Source organism: Cebus imitator, unplaced genomic scaffold, assembly GCF_001604975.1.
Source record: "Cebus imitator isolate Cc_AM_T3 unplaced genomic scaffold, Cebus_imitator-1.0 Scaffold103, whole genome shotgun sequence".
Lineage (NCBI taxonomy): Eukaryota > Metazoa > Chordata > Mammalia > Primates > Cebidae > Cebus > Cebus imitator.
This window is the reverse complement of record NW_016107418.1, coordinates 785,443-798,038: the sequence shown is the minus strand read 5'-3', so window position 1 is coordinate 798,038 and position 12,596 is coordinate 785,443. Positions and strand designations below refer to the sequence as shown.

At 39.5% G+C, this 12,596-nt stretch overlaps 1 protein-coding gene across 1 annotated transcript in view; it reads right to left on the bottom strand.

The window, feature by feature from the left end:
* Positions 1–12,596, bottom strand: part of HMGB1 (high mobility group box 1) — a 22,596-nt gene that overhangs the window by 4,996 nt on the left and 5,004 nt on the right. The gene's annotated exons all lie outside the window — the stretch shown is intronic.

Here is a 12,596-nt window from a genome sequence, read left to right as displayed (position 1 = left end):
TTTCCTTTCAGAGATAGGGTCTTGCTGTATCACCCAAGCTGGAGTGCAGTGGTACAATCATAGCTCATTGCAACCTTGAACTCCTGGGCTGGAGAAAGCCTCCCAACTTGGCCTCCCAAAATGCTGGGATTGATTACAGGTGTAAGCCACCTCACCAGTCCTCTTGCTAGTTTATTGTTTAAAAATCTTCCTGGCTGAGTGCAGTGGCTCAAGCCTGTAATCCTAGCACTTTGGGAGGCCCAGGGCAGATCACCTGAGGTCAGGAGTTCAAGACCAGACTAGCCAATATAGTGAAACTCTATCTCTACTAAAAATACAAAAAGTAGCTGGGCGTGGTGGCAGATGCCTGTAATCCCAGCTATTGTGGTGGCTGAGGCAGGAGAATCGCCTGAACTCCTCGGGGGTGTGGGATGGACATTGCAGTGAGGTGAGATCTCATCACTGCACTCCAGCCTGGGCAACACAGCTAGACTCTGTCTCAAAAAAAAAAAATTCTTCCTTAGGACTGGGTGCAGTGGCTCATGCCTGTAATCCCAGGCCTTTGGGAGGCCCAGATGGGAGGATCACTTGATCCGGGGAGTTCGAGACCAGCCTGGGCAACATGGAGAGAACCTGTCTTTACAAAAAATACAGAAATTAGCTGGGCATGGTGGTGTGCACCTGCAGTCCCAGCAACTTAAGAGGCTGAGGAGGGAGGATCACTTAAACTCAGAGAGTTGAGGCTACAATTAGCTATGACTGAGCCATGGCACTCCAGCCTGGGCAACAGAGTGAGACTTTGTCTCAAAAATGAAAAATAAATACATAAATAAATAAAAGCATTCCTTAGACTTTTTTCCTGGCACTCTCTGAAGTGATGGCAAATGGGTTTTATTCTGGTTTTTATAATAGCTAAACTTGGGCCCCAGAAAGGAATCTTGACTAGAAGATAAGAAGATTGTTGTCATCTGATAATTTTCATTATTCACCTAACTGCCGCCTTTCCTGGAATTAATGAGAAAAGAAACTATGGAGGCTGAGAGTGGAGGCTCACACCTGTAATCCCAGCACTTTGGGAGGTTAAGACAAGTGGATCACCTGAGGTCAGGAGTTCGAGACCGCCTGACCAACATGGTGAAACCCTGTCTCTACTAAAAATACAAAACTAGCTGGGTGTGGTGTCAGGTGCCTGTAATCCTAACTACTCAGGAGGCTGAGGCAGGAGAATAGCTTGAACCCCAGAGGCGGAGGTTGCAGTGAGCCGAGATCACACCATTGCACTCCAGCCTGGGCAATAAGAGTAAAACTCTGTCTCAAAGAAAGAAAAAAGAATAAAAGCTATGGAAACCCAGGTTCCAGGGCCCTTGGGTGGAGAATAAGCTTTAGGAATTCCTTTGGATTTCTGACAGTAGAAGCTACTCCTTGTAACTCTGTTGCTGTGAAATCACAACATAGCTCATTTAGCAGCGGAGCTGCCCATCCCTGGAAAAAAAAATGGTGTGAGGGTGGACTTATGCCCTGGGAAGTGAAGAAGGGAGGATTGCTTGAGGCCAGGAATTCAAGACCAGCCTGGGTAACATAGCAAGACTGCTCTACAAAAATTAATTTAAAAAAAATTAGGGCTGGATGCTGTGGCTCACACCTGTAATCCCAGCACTTTGGGTGGCTAAGGCAAGTGGATCACCTGAGGTCAGGAGTTTGAGACCAGCCTGACCAACATGGTGAAATCCCCGTCTCTACTAAAAATACAAAAAATTAGCTGGTTGTGATGGTGTGCACCTGTAATCTCAGCTACTTGGGAGACTGAGGCAGAAGAATCATGTGAATACAGGAGGCAGAGTTTGCAGTGAGCCGAGATCATGCCATTGCACTCCAGCCCTGACAACAGGGTGTGACTCCGTCTCAAAAAAAAAAAAAACAAAAATTAGTCAGGGATAGTGGTGCATGCCTGTAGTCCTACCTACTTCCTACTTGAGAGGCTGAGGTAGGAGGATTGCTTGAGCCCAGGAAGTTTAGACTGTAGTGAGCCATGATTGTGCCACTGCACTACAATGTGCATGACAGAGCAAGACCCCGTCTCATCAAAAAAAAAATAATAATAATAAATAACATCCAAAAAGAGTTATTCATAATAAAACAAAAGGGAAATATTTTGATGATTTTTTAGTGAGATTTTAAGCATTGCTATTTTAAGCCTACTAGGACCTAAAGGTAAGAACAAATAGATTTGACCTAAAAATGAAGACATAGCAAAAAATAATAAAGAAAAAAATAGTGTCTCTGTTTTTTTTTTTCCAGGTCAGTGATTCTATTTTTGTTTTGTTTTGTTTTTCAGATGGAGTCTTGCTCTTTTGCCCAGGCCAGAGTGCAATGGCATGATCTCAGCTCAGTGCAACCTCTGTCTCCTGGGTTCAAGCAATTCTCCTGCCTCAGCCTCCTGAGTAGCTGGAATTACAGGCATGCATCACCAGGCATGGCTAATTTTTTCTATTTTTTGTAGAGACAGGGTTTTACCATGTTTGTCAGGCTGGTCTCAAACTCCTGGTCTCAAGTGATCTGCCCGCCTTGGCCTCTCAAAGTACTGAGATTACGGGCGTGAGCTGCCGTGCCCAGCCTGGGTCAGTTGATTCTTAAATACAGTTATTTAAAAACCCTTAGGGCCTTAACAATTTTATTAAAAATTTCCAAGTTTTACATTTATATTTAATATAGCTATTGTACAATAATATCTCCATCTAATTTTTAGAAATAAAGTCAATATCCTCTAATGGTACATTGTAATTATCTATAGAAGCTCAATATATATAAATTCAGACAAAAAAGTTTGCAATGTTGCCTTCTAAAAGTTAGGTTTTTAAAAGAAATACGAGGCCAGGTGTGGCGGCTCACTCCTGCAATCCCAGAACTTTGGGAGGCTGAGGCCGGTGACCTCAAATGTGAGGTCAGGAAGTTGAGACCGGCCTGGCCAACATGGTGAAAACCCGTCTCTACTAAAAAATACAAAAATTAGCTGGGCATGGTGGCACACACCTGTATTCCCAGCTACTTGGGAGACAGAGACAGGAGAATCGCTTGAACCCAGGGGCGGAGGTTGTGGCAAGTGGAAATCATGCTACTGCACTCAAGCGACAGAGCAAGACTCCATCTCAAGAAAAAAAAGAAAAAATTAAAAAACCATGAAATTTACACTGCTTTTCAGTGACCTGTGTAGGGTAAGATCCAATACTCATCAAGGTAAGAAAAAGATTCCTATGGGATTGTCTAGAGGATAAATTATACATAATTAATTCAGTTTCATGTTGGCCTATTGGCCACTGTTAAATAAGACATGTATGCCTTGAAAGAATGTTGACCTATGGCTTGGTTTTAAAACAGGATGTGAAAATGTTATTTAACCTTATTTAAAGAAAAAAATTCTGATACAATTGCTAATTAGTAAGTTTTGGAGATTATGTAGGTTTTTACAAAGTACAGTGACAAAATGAATTGAAAAGCAAAAAATCTCTAATGCTCTTGCAAAATTTTCAAAGTTTTTGTAACCATTCCAATTGATCTAGGCATTCACTTCTTGCAGTTCTGCAATTACTTGGATATAAAAGTTCTTTCTATTAATCTCCAGCCTGAAAAGTAGTAAGGTAACAGAAGCATAAAGGGAATGGACGTTTCAATCCAATGGTTTTCCAGGTTTTTCAGGCTTTTTATCTGCTTGCTTTTGAAGGTTTACTCCTTTCACGATTCCCCCCACTGTTGTAGGCTTGAGCCTTGATAAAATCTAGAAACCATGACCCTATTTTGTATCCCTTATATGTAAAATTGCCTGAATCGCCTTTTAAAAAGTTGTTACATTTGGGTGAAAACTTTCCAAAGGTAACTTGGTAAAATTCACCACATTTGGCTCATCTTTTGATACAGCAATTTCACTTTGAGGAATATATCTATATCCTAATAAAATAATTATGGGCAAAGCTGTGGGCATGAAGAAGGGTTAGTCATGTTAACCTTATATGTAACAGTAAAAAATAGTAAACTGTCTAAATGTCTAATGATATGGAATTGATTGAATAATTTATGATATTTTACCTTCATTCAATGGAATATCATGCATGCACTAAAATTAATGCCCAGCAAAATAAGAATATATGGTGACATAGACTTTTTAAAATTTATTTTTATTTATTTATTTATTTATTTTGAGACAGAGTTTTGTTCTTGTTGCCCAGACTGGAATACAATGACCTGATCTTGGCTCACTGCAACCTCTGACTCCTGGGTTCAAGCGATTCTCCGGCCTCAGCCTCCCGAGTAGCTGGGATTACAGGCACTCGCCACTACACCCATTTTATTTTTGTATTTTAGTAGAGACAGGGTTTCACCATGTTGGCCAGGCTGGTCTCCAACTCCTGACCTCAGGTGATCTATGCACCTTGGCCTCTCCAAGTGCTGGGATTACAGGCGTGAGCCACTGTGCCCAGCTGAGTTTTTTATTTTTTTAAAGACAGAGTCTTGCTCTGTCATCCAGGCTGAAGTGTAGTGGCACCATCTCAGTTCACTGCAACCTCTGCCTCCTGGGTTCAAGCAATTCTTGTGCTTCAGCCACCTAAGTAGCTGGGATTATAGGCACGTGCCACCATACCCAGCTAATTTTTGGATTTATAGTAGAGATAAGGTTTCACCATGTTGGCCAGGCTGGTCTTGAATTCCTGGCCTGAAGTGATCTGCCCACCTTGGCCTCCCAAAGTGCTGGGATTACAGGTGTGAGCCACCACACCCAGCTGACATAGACTTCTGTTCAAGACAGACTGTTAAGCAGAAAAAGTAGCTTATAAATACAATATTTGTAAATTATTATGATTTTTATAAAACATATATGTGTGTGTGTATATATATATATATATATATACACAACACAACGCAACAAAAAGACAACTCAATTTAAATTTGGATGGAGGACTTGAATTCTCAAAAAAATACAAATGGTCAATAAACACATGAAAAGACAGTATCATCAGTCATTAGGGAGACAAATCAAAACCACAATGAGATTCCACTTCACATCTACTAGATGGCTATAATTTTATTTTTATATTTTTATATTTTTTGAGACAGAGTTTTGCCCTCGTTGCCCAGGCTGGAGTGCAATGGCTCAATCTCGGCTCACTGCAACCTCTGCCTCCCAGGTTCAAGCAATTCTCCTGACTCAGTCTCCCGAGTAGCTGGGATTACAGGCATGCGCCATCATGCCTGGCTAATTTTTTGTATTTTTAGTAGAGATGAACCTTCACCAAGTTGGCCAGGGTGGTCTTGAACTCCTGACCTCAGGTGATCTGCCCACCTGAGCCTCCCAAAGTGTCGGGATTACAAGCATGAGCCACCGTGCCTGGCCTTTAATTTTTAAAAAATAGAAAATAGGAAGTTCTGGCAGGGTTGTAGAGAAATTGGAACCCTCATACATCGTTGGTGGGAATGTGAAGTGGTGCAGCTAATGTGGAAAACAGTTTGGCAGTTCTTCAAAAAGTTAGACATAAAATTACCATATGACCCGACAATTCCACTCCTAGATATATACCTAAAGAATTGAAAACAAGAACTCAAACAAATACATGTACATGCATGTTCATTGCACCACTATTCACAATAGCCGCAAGGTAGAAACAGCCTAAGACCCCATCACTGAAAGAATGAATAAAGGAATTATGGCATATACACACAATAGAATATTATTCAGCCTTAAAAAGGAATGAACGCAGCCAGGTGCAGTGGTTCACACCTGTGATCCCAGCACTTTGGGAGGCCAAGGTGGGAGGATCACCTGGGTCGGGAGTTCGAGACCAGCCTGACCAAAATAGTGAAACGCCAACTCTACTAAAATACAAAATTAGCTGGGCGTGGTGGTGCACGCCTGTGATCCAAGCTACTCGGGAAGCTAAGGTAGATGAATCGCTTGAACCCAGGAGGCGGAGGTTGTGGTGAGCCAAGATCGCACCACTGCACTCCAGCCTGGGGAACAAGAGCAAAGAGCAAAACTCCATCTCCAAAGAAAAAAAAGAGGAATGAATGAATGGCTGGGTACAGGGGCTCACAGCTGTAATCCCAGCACTTTGCAAGGCTGAAGCAGAAGGATGGCTTGAGGGGAGGTGTTTGAGACCAGGCTGGGCAACATGGAAAGACCTCATCTTTACTAAACGTTAAAAAATTAGTCACACATGGTGGCATGTACCTATTGTCCTAGCTACTGGGGAGGCTGAGGTAGCAGGATCATTTGAACCCAGGAGTTCAAGGCTGCAGTGAACTATGATTATGCCACTGTACTCCAACCTGGGTAACAGACATAATTAATTTTATCCTGACTTTAGTTGATCCGCCTGCCTCAGCCTCCCAAAATGCTGGGATTACAGGCGTGAGCAACCTTACCCAGCTGCATTCATTTCCTTTTTAAGGCTGAATAACATTCTGTTGTGTGTATATACCATAATTCCTTTATTCATTCATCCAGTGATAAGGTCTTAGGCTGTTTCCACCTTGTGGCTATTGTGAATAGAGGTGCAATGAACATGGATGTTCATTTAAAAAAAGAAAGGAAAAAGAAAAAAAGGAATGCAGTACTGATACATGATAAATGTGAATGAACCGTAAAATATTACATGAAGTGAAAGAAGCCAGACACAAAATGTCACATATTGTATGATTCCATTTACATGAAATATCTAGAATAGATAAATCCCTAGAGACAATGTAGATTGGCGGTTGCCAAGGGCCTGTGGGGAGGAAATTAATGGGTACAGGGTTTCTTTTTTGGGTGATGAAAACATGTTGGAACTAGATAGAGGTGATGGTTGCAGAACATTGTGAATGTACTAAATGCTACTGAATTGTTCACTTTAAAAGGTTAATTTTATGTTATATCAGCTTCACCTCACTTTTTAAAATACATATATATATATATATATATATATATATATATAAATACATGTTGTATATAGAAACTGGAAGGGCACATAGTGTGGTAATAGTCTTGCTCACTGGTAGAATTATAGATTTTTATTTTCTTATTTATTTTGTTTCAATAATGTAAGTTTCATTCATAATAAGGGCAACCAGTTTTTCAAAAAAGTTGTCATGGTGTGTAGCATATTGCTTCTTCCTTCTACTTCCAGAAGATCAGGCTACAGTCCTAAGCAACATCCATTCTTTTGGTGATTTACCAGCCCTTTAGAATCAGATAGCCTGTAACTTTCTACATGATGGGGAGTATTTTTGTTTGGTTTGGTTCGGTTCAGTTCAGAAATGTTCTGTCCAAGTAAACTCAAAGGAGAAAGCCAGAGAAGAACCTCAGTGATGGCAGAATGCACTGGCTAACCTAGCATAGTAACAATTGTAGCCATAGAAAGAGAACCCAGGCCTGGAAGTGAGGGGCAATGAGGAAGCTTTCCAGCCTCTCTGTTGCTATCCTTAAGGGAAGGGGAAAGAGCTCACATCTTTTTTGCACCTACTGTGAGCCTGGCGCTGCTAGAGTGTTTTGATACTGCCGTTTGTCCTTGAGAAAGTCTCTGAATCCCTATGGGCCTCTGTCCACCACTCTGTAACAATGCACAGATTAGATTGCAGTGGCCCTTAGAGCCCCTTCTCCTCTAATATGCTAGGACCCTACACTGGTGCTATGACTTATTCTGTTCCTCCCTGGAAAGAGGCTCTCCAGTCAGCCTCTCTGCTTCTGAGCCCCATTCCCTGTGCCCAAGCCCCAGCCAGGCTGATTCCAGATGGCAGAGCGAATCCTGGGGAAGTGGGGGCTGCGGTGTAGGGGTGGGGGAGCTACAATATCTTTGTTCTAAGTAGCCTCCAAGTTCTTACTCTTCATCTTTTCCAGGGATTACAGTGGCACCTGGGGCTGTGGCAACTGAGCATCTTGTTTATCTTTAGGAGCATTCTCTCACACTCAACAGATCCTTATTTTAGGCCTTCATATTCTATTACTTGGTTATTTTCAGAACACTTTAGAAAATAATCTCTAATTGAAACCCAATAAACAAAACTATGGTACAGTCAACACCTGTGAAAAGAAGGGAGAAAAAACCCAAAAAGCAAAAGCTAAGAAACAAAATGTGGTAAAGCCTCTAACGAGAGAGTCTATGTAATTCTAAGGAACTAAGCTTAATTTTACTTTAAGCATGTAAATACAGTTTCGTTTATAAGCACATTTGGAGTGTGTCCTTTACCGTCAAGTACCATCTCCAGCAAGGAACTGGTGAACTTTATTTCATTTCAGGCAAATGCTCAGAATCCATTCTGCCTTTCCAAATACCTGTCTCCTAATACCTAGAATCTGGGCCACACATTTCTTATCCTTTTGCTGTACTTTATCGCCAGACTTGCTTTTCTAAGACTGGTGGCTGCGGCTTCTATAAGATTGACATACAATCTCTGGTAGAAAAGACCCCTCCCCAGAGTAAAACAGAAAAACTACCACATACTTCCATTTAGGATAAAGCATATCAAAATGGGAAAGAACCTCCTCATTTTCGCACATTGGATTCCTTATTTAGAGAAACAGTTTAGCAGTTTAGGCTGGGCACTGTGGCTCACGCCTGTAATCTCAGCAACAAGGCTGAGGAGGGAGTGAGGATAGGTTGAGGCCAGGAGTTTGAGAAATAGTTTAGCAGTTTAAATAAAACAGTGGTTTGTCCTTAGAGTCGTTCAGTTGATTCTGCCTGTTTCTTATTCTGGTCAGGGAGCTCTGGACAAATGACAGTATTTCATTCAATATTTTAATTTCTCGTTTTTTAAAAATGAAGTTATCTCAAAGAGCCAAAGAAAACCAGTAAAAATCTTGATTCCTGGCAAAATCATTGTTAAAATGTTTCACAGCATAAATACAGCTTTTGCAGGGTAAAGGGGGCAATTTATCGGTATCTGCCAAAATGTTAACTGCAAATGTCTTTTGACTCAGCAGTTCTACTTCTGAGGTACCTGAAGACCCACACGTGCCTGAGAGAAATGTACAGATGTTCAGTGCAGTATTGTTAAATAGCAAACAATAGGAAACAACCCAAATGTCCCTCCGTAAGGGAATGATAAAAAATATTGTGGATCATATACTAGCGAGATGGAAAAAAGAAAATATATGTATCATGGAGCACCATACTGTCACTTACAGGACTGAATTGTGTGACTAGAGAAAAATGAATGAGTACATAATTTATAAGGATCTCTCTAATCCCTTTTCTACTGATTTTAAAATGATAGTATATTCACGAAATTATTTATTTTTAGTAGATGAGGTCTCACTATGTTGCCCGGGCTAGTGTCAAACTCCTGACCACAAGTGATCCTCCCACCTCAGCCTCCCAAAGTGCTGGGATTATAAGTGTGAGCCACTGTGCCTAACTTTCCACTGATTTTCTATTTCTGGATTCCAGAGACGGCATACCCTTGCCCACCATTGCTCATGCTCACTTACAGGTTTATTATTATTGCAGATTTTATTCCTACTTCCTTCTTTTCAGTGGATGCCCAATAAATTCAACTATTTAAGCAGTGGTATGTCCCTGTAATCCCCACTACTCGGAAGACTGAGGTGCGAGAACTGAGCAGATTTGGAGACCAACCTGGGCAACATAGCAAGGCCCCATGTCAAAATAAGTAAAAATTCAATTAGAAGGTCCAAATCAATGGATGTGCCTGAAGACATCTATCATTTCTTCCTGGTAGAAATTTTTGTCTTAGACTGAAAGCCCCTGGAAGATGAGCATTACATATTCTGGAGTGTGGCATACTATGTTTGTGTCATTCCATGTCGTATGGCGTTTCTGTCATGACGTATTGTGCAATCCTAGAGCAATCCTAGAACAGAGTAACATTTTGCCTCATTACTCTGGAAGCAATTTGGCGTAGACTCAGGGAATTTCCCAAGTTGTGGCAAGTGTTAGAACTGCCTTGGTATTAAAAGAGGACAAGAAAATGAACCACCTTCCATCTTTTGCCAGATAGCCAATCAAATCATTTTCTGGCTTTTATCTAGTTTGAAAAGGCATTTCAAGGGTCATTTGAAAGTGACACAAAGCACAAATATAAAAAATAAATTCAAATATTACCACACTCCCTAATAAGACACCTTAATTAGTAGCCAATGGCTCACATTTTAGCAAGTTAATTCAAAGACTTAAGCTGTGTTCGGTGTGTACAAATTTGCAGATACCTTACCATCATATGCAGAAGTGTCTTGACTGGTACTGAAAGCTATCAGACCCTTTCAGGAGGTGTGTTGTATCAAGCAGACCTAAATGTGAACTTTCATCAAGGACTATGGAATGTCAAGCAAGGTAGTGGCCATGCTTTTCAGTCAAAAGCCACTGTTGTCTCTCCTGTGGTTTTCAGCATAGTCAAATCCTAGTGTCTGAGCAATGGTTACAATTCTTTGGATAGCAAGGGAAATGCCTGTTGAACAGCAGTTTGTGTCACATGGACACTTTTCCTATCTTTATCATTTAATCATTACCTCTGGGGTACACAGGACATGCAAATTTCCATTTTTCAGATTTCACTTTAAGAAAATTAATAAATACAGCAAACAATAATACTGTGATGGGACGATCATCAGAACTGTGGTAACTTATCAGCAATAGTTCTCAACCTTTGAACAGCAAAGTTGGGAAATCTGACTCTAGTTAATCAATACACCATATGCCAATCTTTCAAATGCAAAAAAAAAAAACAAAAAAAAAACTGATTTATACATCTTAGTTTTAAAAATCATCTTCATTTAAAAAGCTGGCCCAACTAATTATAGATTGTTTTATCTTTTGTTGATGTCAACAGTCTTTACACCCCACAGCACTGTAACTATCTTGGCATAAAAATAGTTCCTATACACTTTATAAGCCTCCCACTTCCATTTACTTGAGGTTTTAGACAACCAACTTACTAGTCTTCAGATTAAAGTGGGTTTTGTCCATTTTCTTAAGATCTGTGGTCAGTTCAAGAATTAACCCTAAAAAACTTTGTTCCCATTCTCAACATCTTAAAAAAATGGTATTTGTCACGATGTACCTACTAAAGTTACGAAGTCTTCTTTAGCCAGAATTCATTCTAAATGGATCAGAATTAACTAATGTTGACAATGGTGATGTCCACAGAGTAGAAACTTACATCTAAATCAGATTGATTCATTTGTTTCCCCATGACAAAAAAATCTGATGTTGACACAATTGCAGCCTATCATGAACCCTATTCACTTACATGTACCTTTTTAAAAATCTTGTTTAAATTATGAAAGTAAAATTAGCTTTTCCTCATTTATATATAGCACCAAGAGTACTTGCAATGTTTGACAAAAACTTTTATCAGCCCATTAACCTATTTATAAGCATAAAGTGAGTATTTTTAAAGGGAAAAACTTTGCCAGCGCTTATACTTATTTAAAAGGTACTGCTAAGAGGTATTAGAAACAAGATTTAAAAATATATAATAAAATCTTAAAATTCTTAAGTGAAAGCCATTTAACTAATGTTTAAAACCTCTGCAATTATTAGTTTATTAGTATCATCCAGGACTCAGATGTTCAGTATTCCTCCTGAAATTACATAAACAAATGCAAATGGAAAGAATCCAAGTCAAAATTATATAACAAAACAGCACTCCATCACAAAAGCGTGTAAAATTACAAGAACGCTATTTTAAAATACTGGCACTTTAAGAAAACGATAATCTCAAAACCCACAAAATTGCCAAATTGTTCCCTAAACTGGTAAGCAGATAAACATGACTAATGAATGAGTTTGGGTTTTAAAGAAAAATCATCCAAATAAATTGAATAATTCATACCGAGATGCAAAGTTTAAGTGTCCTCTTTCCTCCTATCTACTTGGATTTATAAAGGGGCAAACCATAATATAGGAAAATATACCCTATTCTGAATGTGGTATCTTTATTTCAAAAGCTGGCCCAATGAATTAAAAATACTTTAATGGAAAGTCTCGTTTCCTGAGCAGTCCATATTTAACGGGAAAACACATGTATAGCCAGCATTTTCAGTCTTCACTGAGACTAATGTCAACAAAAAATTTAATACGGCAGTCTTGTATTTTAAGCTCACGCTTTTGGGGATACATTCTCAGGTCTTCTTTAATGTGGGAACTGCAAAATATAACTGCCATTACATGGTAATGGGAGTTAAAGAATAGAGTCCTCATGTAAAGGTTAGAACATACTTTTCTATTAGTCCTTCAAGGACAGACTTTCAAAATGTTTGATTCTAATAGTCCCATGCTGTGAGTAGATCGATTACTCTTTAGTTTGTAAATATAAGTGGGCTATGTGAAATTTCTTAACCGATCAAGATTTTGGATCTTTAGTTATGGATGAAAACTATCTCAACTTCTTTACCCCCATTATGATATGCAGGGTGTGTAGACAAAAGCTTTTTATTAGCTAACTATATGAAAGGATAAACACTGTAATAATTCACGTGATTCAAAATGGGCAAAAGCAAAAAGACTAGCTTCCCCTCAAGAAGAAAAATTTCAGACCTATGAAAAGGACAACAATACTAATAAAAAAAAAATTGTATTTACTTAGAAGCATTCAGAATGTCAACAAAACAGCTGCAACTTTTTTTTTTTTTT